The sequence below is a fragment of the Ovis canadensis genome, chromosome 13 (genome assembly GCF_042477335.2).
Source record: "Ovis canadensis isolate MfBH-ARS-UI-01 breed Bighorn chromosome 13, ARS-UI_OviCan_v2, whole genome shotgun sequence".
Classification (NCBI taxonomy): domain Eukaryota; kingdom Metazoa; phylum Chordata; class Mammalia; order Artiodactyla; family Bovidae; genus Ovis; species Ovis canadensis.
The window spans coordinates 73941836-73954627 of NC_091257.1; the positions used below are offsets into that span (position 1 = coordinate 73941836).

Here is a 12792-nt window from a genome sequence, read left to right on the forward strand (position 1 = left end):
CAAGCTCCTCTGTCCATGGCATTCTCCAGGCAATAATACTGGAGTGTGTTGCCATGCCCTCCCCCAGGGGAATCTTCCTGACCGAGAAATTGAACTCTTATCTCTTACATCTCCTGTGTTGGCAGGCAGGTTCTTTACCACTAGCACCACCTGGGAAGCCCCTCATGTGGGGCGGGCATCATGAATTCCCATCAAGGAGATCAAGTAGACTGTACAGCTTTTCCTAAATTTGCTTTTTCCCAACAGGCCCCTCCCTGTGCTCTTTTTTTTTTTTCTTCTAAATCTCCTAAAACATCTCAGGTGGTAGCTAAGACTGGCTCTGGGATCGGACATGAGTTAAATCCCACCTCTGCTACTTGTTAGCTCTGTGAACTTGGGCAGATTATTAAACTCTAGGTCCCCGTTTCCTCCTCTGGGTTCGTGTTGGCGCCTGCCTCCTGGGCTGCTGGGAGGATCTGTCCCCTCCAAGGTGGGGGGATGGCGGTGGAAAGCTGAGCACAGTGCCCGCAGGGCAGCAGGCGCCCCATATGTAACATTAGCGGCTGGTAGCAATGCTGTTACTTGCCCGGCCAAAACTCGGACTGCTCTGGAGCTGGCCGGCCCGTGCAGGTCCTCCTGCTCCTCTGCCTGGCATGTGGGGCGGTGGGATGCACCGCCGCCTCCTTCTGGGGGTGGGAGCTGTGTAGACACATATCCCACCTGCTGAGCGCTGTGGGACCCGGGGTCAGGTTGTCCTCCCCTTGGCTGGATGCCCTGTGGTGAAGTGCAAAGCTGGTCTCTGTTGACTGAGCACAAGGCAAACCAGGAATCTTGCCTTCTTATTACGGATCCTGTTATACTAGAAAGTTGCTTCTTGCTGATGGTAATCTGTGTTTATTGATGCGGAGTTTGAAGGAAACACCCGATGGTCAGGACTAGCTTTCGGTAAGCCCTCCAGCTTACAACACAAACACAACTGTGGACTGGCCTATTTTAAAAAATGAATAATAAGGCTTTTATAGTAAAATTATACCCTTTTTTCTGAACTCTATGTCGGACTCAGTGGCATTTCCTGTGTGTGTGTGTGCTAAGTTGCTTTAGTCGTATTTGACTCTTTGCGACCCCATGGACTGTAGCCCGCCAGACTCCTTTGTCCATGGAATTCTCCAGGCAGGAATACTGGAGTGGGTTGCCATTTTCTCCTCCAGGGGATCTTCCCGACCCAGTGATCAAACCCGCATCTCTTATGCGTCTTACATTGGCAGGTGAGTTCTTTACCACTAGCTCCACCTGGGAAGCCCAGCATTTCCTTGTCTCATCTCATTTTTTGAGGTGATTGACATTTCTCCACCTGAAGTGAGGACCTACCCATATACCGGTCACTCATCAAATAGCACGATTTCCACATTTATTCTTATGTGTGAGGAAACCGGGGCTTGGGGGTGACAAGTCACTTGCTCAGCTCTGGGGACAGCAGGTCTGCCTGGCTTGGAGTCCCAGAGAAAGGTGTGTGACCTCATGCGAGTGACTGACGCACTCAGGTGCTCCGGGCGCCAGCTTCTGTCTTAGCTGCCTTGGGCTCCCAGGAGAGAAGAGCACTGCCTGGGGAGCTGAAGCATCACATGCTTATTTCTCACAGCTTTGGAGGTCCAAGATCAGGGTGCCCGCTTGGCTGGGTTCTGCTCTGTCTCTGGCTTGTAGACGGCTGCCCTCTGGCTGTGTCCTCCCAAGACGGAGAGAGAGCTAAGGCCTCTTCCTTCTTCTTTAAGGGCTGTTGTGAGGATCTGGGAAGAGAGCTGAGCACGGTGCCCACCTGGCAGCAGGTGCCCCACATGTACCATTAGCGGCTGGAAGCGATGCTTTCACTTGCCTGTCTTCCCCGCCCTTCATGACCTCGGCTAAACCTCATCATGTCCCAGAGGCTCCACCTCCTAATACTCTTCTGTTGAAGGTTGGGGTTCCACATATGAATTTAGGGGGGCCCAGAGCTTCCCATATGGTGCTAGTGGTAAAGAATCTTCCTACCAATGCAGGAAACACAGGAGACCCGGGTTCAATCCCTGGGTTGGGAAGATCCTCTGGAGGAGGAAACAGCAACCCACTCCAGTATTCTTGCCTGGAAGATTCCATGGACAGAGGAGCCCTGGTGAGCTACATACAGTCCATGGGGTCACAAAGAGTTGGACACAACTGAACATGCATGCATGCAAGCCAATTTAGTTCATTGCGGTTTCTCTCGTACATGGGTGGCTTAGGGCCCAGGGCAGCAAGGATTAAATGGGATGAAAGCAACAATCTCTCAGTAAATGGGGGCTGCTCCTGGGACTGCCTTTGGAGCCCAGACTGGCTGCAGAGTCTCTTCATGGTCCTTCTGTGATGGCCTGTTGTCCTGATTTGTCCTCATTGCGGATGCCTGTCACTTCCTCTCCCAGTCCAACTTAGTCCTCACACTGAAGACTCTGCATTTTCCTAAGTGGGTTTCCCTGGTGGCTCTGTGATAAAGAATCCGCATGCCAGTGCAGGAGATGTGGGTTCAGTCCCTGGGTTGGGAAGATCCCCTGGAGGAGGAAATGGCAACCCACTCTAGTATTCTTGCTTGAAAACGCCCATGGACTTAGGAGCCTGGTGGGTTACAGTCATGGATCCCAAAGAGTTGGACAGAACTGACTGAGCAACTGAGTACATTCACCTAAGCAGTTTTACATTTGAAAAACTATATTTATATTATTTATTCATCTCCCATTATAGAATTTGACGAGGCCTAGACATTTTGAAAGTGTGATGCTGCATTTGCCCTTTTGTAGGGGCTGGGCTAAAGGTAGTGGGTCAGACAGAAAATGGGCAGAGTGGAAATTACCCTTGGAATTCCTTAGGAAGGTGCCACTTTGGAGATAGACACACTCTGTATGTGAAGTCCCTACTGTTGGATTTTCTTCCAGCATTGGGATAGATTGTGCTTCTTCCATGACACATGAGCTGACACAAGTAGCTTTAGTGTAGTGCCATCCTGTACCAACATGCTTATTTGTAAACACTAGTACCACTAGCACTACTTTCATGAATAGGAAGTACTGTAAGATACATGCCTCCCAAAGGCTACTCCTTGCTTCTGTGGACAGGAATGATGTCTCTTTTAGAACTTGTTCTAAGTCACAATATACCTGCCTAACAGTGGCTTCAGCTTTAAAAGCATAGCAATATCTCTCATAACAGCAAGTCTTCAGTGACATGATTCCAAGTTTGGGGTAGCAGCTCAGTGATATCATCCAGGAATCCATGAACTTTCCTCCTTGCCTTCACCATCCTCAGATGCCTTATGGCTATTACCTCACAGTTACAAGATGGCTGCTGCAGCCCCAGACATCACATCTTCATATACTCCCACATTCAGGGCAAGAGAAAGGGGAAGGGCGCAAAGAGCTCTCCTTGCTTGCCTGTCTCCTGGCTTTCCGTAGAAGGTGTCTCTGTAAGTCCCCTGGCCCAAACTGGTTCACAAGGCCTGATCTTGCTGCAAGGAAGGATGGAAAGGTATGAAAGTGGCTCCTGGCCCACACAGTAAGAGGGAAAGTGTGGGGATGGAAAGTGTGTTGAAAGTGGTCATTGGGTAACCACATTCAAATATTAATAATCTAAGTTGTTTGTCTCTCCCTCTTTGTTTTTTCTATGTGGTGTATAGTTGGATTTACACAGGTTATTTGCACGTGATTTGACTCAACTCTGCACTATGCATAAAAAAAATAGGAACCCTAAACTGGTTGCTTCCCAAGTAGTTCAGTGGTCAGAAACCTGCCTGCCAGTGCAGGAGACTCAAGAGATAGGGATTCAACCCCTGGGTCAGGAAGAGCCCCTGGAGAAAGAAATGGCAGCCACTCCAGTATTCTTGCCTCAAAAATTCCATGGACAGAGGAACCTGGCAGGCTACAGTCCGTAGAGTCACAAAGAGTCAGACACAACTGAGCACATGCTCAATATGTTGCTTCCATATTTAACAAATTAGTTGCAAAGTCTCCATATATAGTGTGCCACAGTGAATATATACAGAAAGTGGGTTGCATGTTGGCATTAATTCAACCAGACCCTCTGTAGCCTCTGGAGAGACTTCAGTTTCTCTTTAAACTCAAACCTGTGAATAGGTGCATCTCTCACCCTGACTTTGAAGACTCCATGGGATTCTGGCCAACAGCCAGTTGTTTGCTGAAAACTACTTTATCACCATCTCCTTAGACAAGTAGCAAAGGTCTTAAAAGTGATCTGAGATGCTCAGCATCATTGTCCCTTGGAAGGAAGCAGAGGCCGGGTAGGGTTCTGCTTGTGGGATAGGAGGCTCCTAGCTCCCTCTGGAAAGAGGATGAGCAGATCAAGATACTTAAGACATTTTAAGAATCGGTGTCATTGTTTATGAGCCGAGGGTAGAGAGCTGCTCAGACCCAAGAGCTGCTCGGACCCAAGGCCTGGTCGAAACCCTGTTTGTATCCTGAAAGCCTGTAAGAACTTTTTCGAATAAGTGTGTGCCGGGCACATGGGTTACTTCTGCTTGTTTCCAAGAGAGATGGAAACGAGAGACTTCTGGTTGGAGGAGATGATCAGGGGCAAAGGATGCAGAGGCATTTTCAGAAATTGTTTCTGGGCAGTGTGTGTTTGCTGTGAATAACATTATATGTAACAGAAGTCTTTGGTTGCAGACAAAAAATATATCTTCAAACCAGTTTAAGGAGAGTAAAAAGAAAATCAATGCATGCCTAAGACTTGGGATGACTGATGGTGAAGGTGAAGCTCCAATACTTTGACCACCTGATGCAAAGAGCTGATTCACTAGAAAAGACCTTGATGCTAGAAAAGATTGAGGGCAGGAGGAGAAAGGGGAGACAGAGGATGAGATGGTTGGATAACATCACTGAGACAATGAACATGAGTTTGAGCAAGCTCCAGGAGACAGTGAAGGACAGGGAAGCCTGGTGTGCTACAGTCCACGGGGCTGCAAAGAGTCAGACTTCGTGGCTGACCAACAGCAAGACTTTGGAAAGGACATAATAGCAACAGGTCCTTAAAGAGCCCAGGGTTTATTCACTCTATGTCTATCATCTCTGCACTGAATAGCTTCCCTGTGACCTCTCTGCCTCACTGTATTCCTCTGGTACCCTGCCTATTGGGAGAAAGATGCCACCAACACCAACTTGTGTTTATGGCTCTCTGGCTAGCCACATATTTGCCTTACCAGCTTCCCTAGTGGGTTGGAATGGCCATGAGATGCTGGTCTAACCAGTGGGATACAAGAGGAAATCTGCTGGGAGTAGAAAGGAGTGGGAGGTGGTTTTGAAAAAATTTTGCCTTCTGGTAAGTGACAGATAAACAAAGAGAACACTCTGTCCTTTTCTTTCTTTTCTTACCTTGAATGTGGTCCTGTGAAAATGGGATGTTTGGAGCCATGGCAGCCATCTTGTGACCCTTAGGCAACAACCCTAAGGACTAAACGTCAGCATGCAGACAATGGCAGGGCAAAAAGATAGAAGAAACTTAAGTTCCCGAGGACTCAATTGAGCTACTGCACCCAACTGAAATTCCCGGTTAGGGACTCTTAGACAGCTTGAATTACATGTTCACTCATGAATCAGTTGGGTCTAGGAGGTAGACCATGCTACATAAATAAGGTTTCTGAGAGTTAGCCTTTGTGGCTAGATTGAGCAGTTGGAGGTGTGTAACTCCAGGAGATGGTGATGGACAGGGAGGCCTGGCGTGCTGCGATTCATGGGGTCGCAAAGAGTCGGACATGACTGAGCGACTGAACTGAACTGAACTGAGTCATAAAAATAGTAATAATCTTCGTAGCTAACATTTGTCAAGGATGGTAAGCACCCTTTATCCTCTTGGCCTTTATTGCTTATTTAGTTCCCATAAGAGCCATTCCAGGTGGGGGCTATGACTGTCCCCCCTATTTTGGAGACTAGAAAACTGAGCACAGAGAAGCATCAGCTGGCCCAGAAAGTGTATTTGAATTTGGGAGTCCAGTTACTTAATCTTGATTCTGAGCTGCACCTCAGGCTTCAAGGATGGGTTTAGAACAAGTGAATAAACAGCTTTGCTGTCATAAGGTGGTAGGACGCCACGCAAGCGTTTCCCAATTATTTGCTTTAGGTTAAATCTTCCATTTCTTTGATTATTGATGCTTCTGAAACCAAGATGTCTTAAAATTGATAAAGGTGGGGGCTTCCCTGGTGGTCCAATGGCTGAGACTCCATGCTTCCAATGCAGGGAACCTAGATTCAATCCCTGGTCAGGAAACTAGATTCCACACGGTGCAACAAGAGTTCAAATGCCACAACTAAAGATCCTGAGCTGCACCTAAGACCTGGCATAGCCAAATTTTAAAAATCGATAAAAATGTTAGTATTTTTTCCCCAGAGAGTTGGTATGAATCACACCTCTTAAAATAGGGGAACTATGGTGACAGATACTTCTTGAGTAGAACTGGAGATGGATATAGCCAGCTGATACATATTATTAACAAAATTTTATTGAAGTGTAACATGTGTACAGAAGTGCACAAAGCTAGAGGAGTTAGGAATTTTCACAAAGTGAGACACTTTCAGACACTCAGGTGTCTGAGTACTAGTGCCCAGATGCAAGAAACAGAACGTGACTAACTGCCAGGAGCCCTGTGACACCCTCACTCACGGGCAGCTGCTGTCCTATCCTCTAATGCCATAGACTAGTTTTGCCTGTTTTAAATCTTTATCCATTTGATTGCACAGTAGTCAATCAGTCTTGTCTGACTTTTTGTTATCCCATAGACTGTAGCCCATCAGGCTCCTGTGTCCATGGGGCTGGTGTGGGTTGCCATTCTCTTCTCCAGGGGATCTTCCTGACCCAGGGATCGAACCCAGATCTCCTGCATTGCAGGCAGATTCTTTACTCTCTGAGCCACCAGGGAAGCCCTTTCGTATTTCTTAAATCCTACTAATCATTTCCAATGAGTTGGAAAGATGACCCCTATTCAGACCTGATTCATGTAAACTGGACACTCACATTGGAAATCTGTTTGCAGTTACATTCACCAGAGGACTCACACTGTAATTTCAGAACCATTGTTTGGTTTGATCTCTGATTCTCCCTCACTTACCAGAAATAGTTTCAAGGGACAGCAATGCAGTTTTCAGGATGTTTTGATAGTTCAGCTTGGGAAGGCAAGTTCATTTTGTGAAAATGTGAGCATGAAATGAAGGAGGGTCTTTTTTTTTAAGATTTTTAAAAATGTGAACCATTTTTAAAGTCGTTATTGAATTTGTTACAATATCATTTCTGTTTTTTATGTCTTGGTTTTCTGGCCATGAGGCGTGTGGCAGCTTAGCTCCCTGGCCAGGGATCGAACCCATAACCCCTACACAGGAAGGTGCAGTCTTAACCACTGGATCACCAGGGAAGTCCTCTGAATGAGGGGTTTGGTTTGCTGGTTTCTGCCAGGCTCTGCCTGCCAGTCCCCTGGACTGGCTTCTGCACGTCTCTTGACGGTCCTATTTGCAGAAATGGAAGCTGATGCCTCTGTAATGAGAGTTTTGCTCCAAGTATGTGGGGTTTTAGAGAAGACTCTTATTTTGAAAGGGAGATGGGTGCCCAGCATGAAGGCAACGCGGAACAATCTCTTCCTTAGCTGCACCTGCACTGCTCTGGCCTAATGAGTTTAGGTTGATGGAACCCAGACCTCAGGAAGGATTATAAATTCTCATTTGATTTGATTTGCCTCTAAAATACCTTAAACCAGCTGTGCCTGCCCAGCTGACCCAGGAGTCTCTGCCTGCTTTGGGGGAAGGTCTGGGCAGGCACCCTCCTGTCCTGGGGGAGGGGGGCATGGGCTCCCGTGGTGCCTCTCCCACCCCAGCCACTCCTGGGGCCTGCTCTAGTCTGGCATGTGTCCCTGCCATGTCCCATGATTGCTGGCCTCTGTCTCCTTGAATTCTCACCACGGCCCCATGACTGGGGGCCTCTTTGTGTCCCCATCTTATCAAAGGGGAAGCTAAGCCTCACAGAGATGGGTTCACAGGTCCCAAGTCACTGCTGGCAGAACCCAAGTCAACCCAAGCTGTCAGGCCCCATCTCAGCCCAAATTCTCAGCTGCTTCTCCAGCTGAGCAGGGCCACGAGGGGCTTTTCTGCCCTCCTAAGGGAGCCCAGCTTCCCTGGTGGCTTAGTGGTAAAGAGTCTGCCTGTCAATGCAGGAGACGCAGGAGACACGGGTTCGATCCCTGGGTCGGAAAGATCCCCTGGAGAAGGAAACAGCAACCTACTCCACTATCCTTGTCTGGAGAATCGCATAGACAGAGGATTGGCAGCATGAGCGTCTCCTGAGAGCCTGTTAGAAATGCAGGTTCTTGGGCCCCACCCCAGATCTCCCATATTAGAAAGACTGGGAGTCGGTCCAGTGGTCTGTGTTTTAACAAGCTCCCCGGCGATTCTGGAACACACTGAAGCTTGAGGATCTGTGGTCTGTTTTAATCCTATGCCAACCTAGTGAAGTCAGGGTTACTCTCCTCATCCTCGCATTTGACAGACAAAGAGTAACTTGCCCAAGTGCCCCATGGGTGACAGAGCCTGGATTCAAACCCCATCCTGGCTCCATGTTCAAGCATCATATGCCCTGTGCCCTCTCCCAGGTCTTACTCTAGAAATTAAAAGCTAGAAGACAGTTAATAAACAGGTCAACAGGCCAATCAATCATGAATGCAGAGCATGAATTCCTAGGAAGGAAATGAACAGGATGGGCGAGGAGGAGGTGTTCAGGGAGGGTGAATGGCCCGCTCAGTGGAGGGGAGGGGACCTCGGGGCCGTGCCCCTGCCACCACGCCCCTGAACTTGGTGGGTCTGATGATTATTCAGCCTGAAGTCACTCACCAAGGGACAAGCTCCCAGGTGGCCCTGTGACTGGGGCACGGGTCATCATGCCTGTTTTTACAGATAGACTGAAAGCCTGGGACCCGTCTGTGTCCACTCCAGGCCTCTCCCACAGCTCTGGAATTAAGTTCCCCCATGCTGCTACTGCTGCTAAGTCGCTTCAGTCGTGTCTGACTGTGCAACCCCATAAATAGCACCTCACCAGGCTCCCCTGTCCCTGGGGTTCTCCAGGCAAGAACACTGGAGTGAGTTGCCATTTCCTTCTCCAATGCATGAAAATGAAGAGTGTGTCCATGGGATTCTCCAGGCAAGAATACTGGAGTGGGTTGCCGTGCCCTTCTCCAGGGGATCTTCCTGACCCAGTAATGGAACCCTCATCTCTTGCATCTTCTGCATTGCCGGTGGATTCTTTACTGCTGAGCCATGGGGGAAGCCGAAGCTCTCCCCACTTCCATGCAATTTCTCACCCTGGGAACTTTCTGAGGAGCAACCTCTGGTGTATCTCTGAGAACATGTATTTGACCCTTATTAGTGATAAGCTCTATATTGTCATATCGCTATCAGAAGCCAGCCCACTGATGCCGCAGAGCCATACGGTCCAATTGAAAGTTCCACCATGGTTGAACTTTTATGTAAGTTCCATCATGATTGAGCTTTTCTGTATCTGCTATCCAGTATGGGTGCCCCTGGTTACATGGGGCTGTTTCAATTTAAACCAATTACTCTGAAAGAAATATAGACGCTGCCACACCAGCCACATTGCAAGTGCCCAGTATATACATGTGGTTAGTGGCTATCATACTGGACAGTGAAGGTGTAAAATTAAACTTTAGGTTGAACCACATATAGGTCAAAATCGATAGAAAGTTCCCAACTCTTTATGGTACAACCTAACAGAGGATGAGATGGCTGGATGGCATAACTGACTCGATGGACGTGAGTCTGAGTGAACTCCAGGAGTTGGTGATGGACAGGGAGGCTGCGATTCATGGGGTCGCAAAGAGTCCGACACTGCTGAGCGACTGAACTGAACTGAATAGAAGTGAAGATTTCCCTGGTAGCTCAGAGGGTGAAGACTTCCTGCAAAGGGGGAGACCTAGGTTCAGTCCCCTGGTTGGGAAGATCCCCTGGAGAAGGGAATGGCAACCCACTCCAGTATCCTTGCCTGGAGAATTCCATGGACAGAGGAGCCTGGTGGGCTACAGTCCGTGGAGTTGCAAACAGTTGGACATGACTGAGTGATTGACACATACATACACACAACAGAAGTGAAATGGGACTTCAGTTCAGTTCAGTTCAGTCGCTCAGTCATGTCCGACTCTTTGCGACCCCATGAATTGCAGCACACCAAGCCTCCCCGTCCATCACCATCTCCCAGAGTTCACTCAGACTCACGTCCATCGAGTCCGTGATGCCATCCAGCCATCTCATCCTCGGTCGTCCCCTTCTCCTTCTGCCCCCAATCCCTCCCAGCATCAGAGTCTTTTCCAATGAGTCAACTCTTTGCATGAGGTGGCCAAAGTACTGGAGCTTCAGCTTTAGCATCATTCCTTCCAAAGAAATCCCAGGGTTGATCTCCTTCAGAATGGACTGGTTGGATCTCCTTGCAGTCCAAGGGACTCTCAAGAGTCTTCTCCAACACCACAGTTCAAAAGCATCAATTCTTCGGCGCTCAGCCTTCTTCACAGAACAATTAAATCCATTCCTTTGTTACAGAGGGAAGAACTGAGGCCCACTGAGCCTGAGGTTCCACCTAGACAGATGAGAGCCCGGTTGGAACTGAAACTAAGATTTCATGAGGCTTGTGTGTCTGTTAGCTCCAGGATTCTCAATTCTGTCTGGTTGGCAGTTGGGGCTAGACCATCCCCTATAGTTCGGAGGATGTTTAGCAATGTCCCTGGCCACTACCTACCAGATGCCAGTAGCACACACTCCCTAAATTGTTACAGGGGCTGAGTAGGGGGAAGGATGCAGGCATTCAATGCCCAGTAGCCCTCGGGGAGGGTAAGGGTAGGTCAAAATTGCCCCAGGCTGAGAATCACTAGTTTAGTCAAAATAGTAACTGCTTTCCATTCTTTCCCTTCATTTTCAATTAGCCAAGGATGAAGAGGGAGTGGGGACCTAGAGATCCTTGGGGGTGGGTTCCCCCCTGGGGAGATGGGGTACTCATGGGGGAAGGGTGTCTGCCTTAGTTTATGGTGGAAAAGTTGATGGAAGCTTATAGCCCTTTTCTCTGCAGCTCTAGCAGCGTCTGGGGCTTTTTAGGCAAACAACTGGCTTCAGCCCTAGAGATAATTAAACCCATCTTTTCTCCTTCTCCCCACCCCATCCCCTAAACCCTTTGGTCCATTCAATTCACAATGATAACATTGTTCGAGCAACACTGCACACATGTTGACACCGGAGTGTTTAATCTTGCGGTACAGTAATTCCCTGCCCCACCCCCACCCCACATCTGCGCGGCTGCCACGCTTATGACAAAAAGCCTGGCCGCCAGTGGGCTCGCCTCTGCGCCCCCCGTCCTGGGATGCAGCCCCCGGCATCTAACAAGGAGGCAGTGTCTCTGAAGACCCTCTCGGAGCGCCTGGCGCTGGGGCTCCAGGTGGTCCTATTGGCAGCCAAAGCATTTGGTGGAAAGTTCGAGAGTTGAAGAGGCGGTTCAGGGGAGACAATGCTGCTTGTGTGCCCTCTGCCAGGCAGGGCCCACCCCCTGATTTGGGGGGCTGGGGAGGGATGATGGGGAGACGGCTAAATGCTACCCTACCTTCAAGCTGTCAGCCTCCCTCGGGGTGACTCTGGCGTGAGCAAGATTTACAAAGAGAGACGTGAGCAGGATGCAGTCTTCACGTGAATTTAGCTTTTAAGGAGATTACTGTTGTGATCATGTCATGTGTGTTGAGAGCTTGAAGTATACTTTAGGGAGGTCTCTTTTCTTAATTTTAATTTTTTGGTCATACTGTGCAGCATGAAGGATCTCAGTGCCCCAACAAAAGATCAAACCTGTGCCCCCTGCAACGGAAGCACGGATTCTTAACCACTGGACTGCCAGGGGAGTCCTAGGGGTGTCTTTTTTGTTATCGTCTACCCGGCTAAGAGTTTGGCAGTGGTTCCTGGCATGAGAGAGAGAGTGTGGCTGAGTGGGGAAGTATTCAGACCAGCTGGGTGGCCATAGGCAAGCAACTTTACCCCTCTGAGCCTCAGTGACCTCATCTGTAAAATGGAGCCAATGCACGTGCTGACTTCTGAGCAGGGGTTTTATAAGAATTTGAGGAATTGTGTATGTGTGACATGTAATGTTGCATTCAGGCCTGTGGGAGGGCTTTGAGACTGGTGACCATCTATCTCCCATCAATAAGATGGCTACTATCAAAACAGATCATTAGAAAATAAGTGTTGGTGAGAGACTGTGGAAAAAATTAGAACACTTGTGTGCTGTTGCTGCCTGCGAGAGTGCTCAATCACTGAGTCATGTTCTACTCTGCAACCTGTAGACGGTAGCCCACTAGGCTGCTCCGTCTGGGATTCCTCAGGCAAGAATACTGGAGTGGGTTGCCATTTCCTCCTCTGGGGGATCTTCCTGACCCAGGGATTGAACCGATGTCTCCTACATCTCCTGTGTTGCAGACGGATTCTTTACTGCTGAGTCACGGGGGAAGCCCTGCATTTTTACCACATTTAAAAATGATGGCTCTTACCTAGCTTGGGGTTTGGGTGGGTGTCAGAGTTACAATCCAAGTGAGCTTTTATCAGTTTCTCTCCTCTAGCAGGTCAACAGTGCTCTCTCCCTCATATTGGGCAGTCAAGAAATTCTTGTAGAATACAGTGGGGGGTAAGGAGACATCGAAATATTTTCGTGGCAGGGTTTATTATTTTAGACTTTTACGCGATGTTGCTTTTCACTATGTTTAGGACTGTCTCCTCTCTTCTGTAA

General features: G+C 48.7%; 1 protein-coding gene across 1 annotated transcript in view; it reads left to right on the forward strand.

Moving 5' to 3' along the window:
• The window catches only part of BMP7 (bone morphogenetic protein 7), an 84557-nt gene that overhangs the window by 15642 nt on the left and 56123 nt on the right, over positions 1 to 12792 (forward strand). The gene's annotated exons all lie outside the window — the stretch shown is intronic.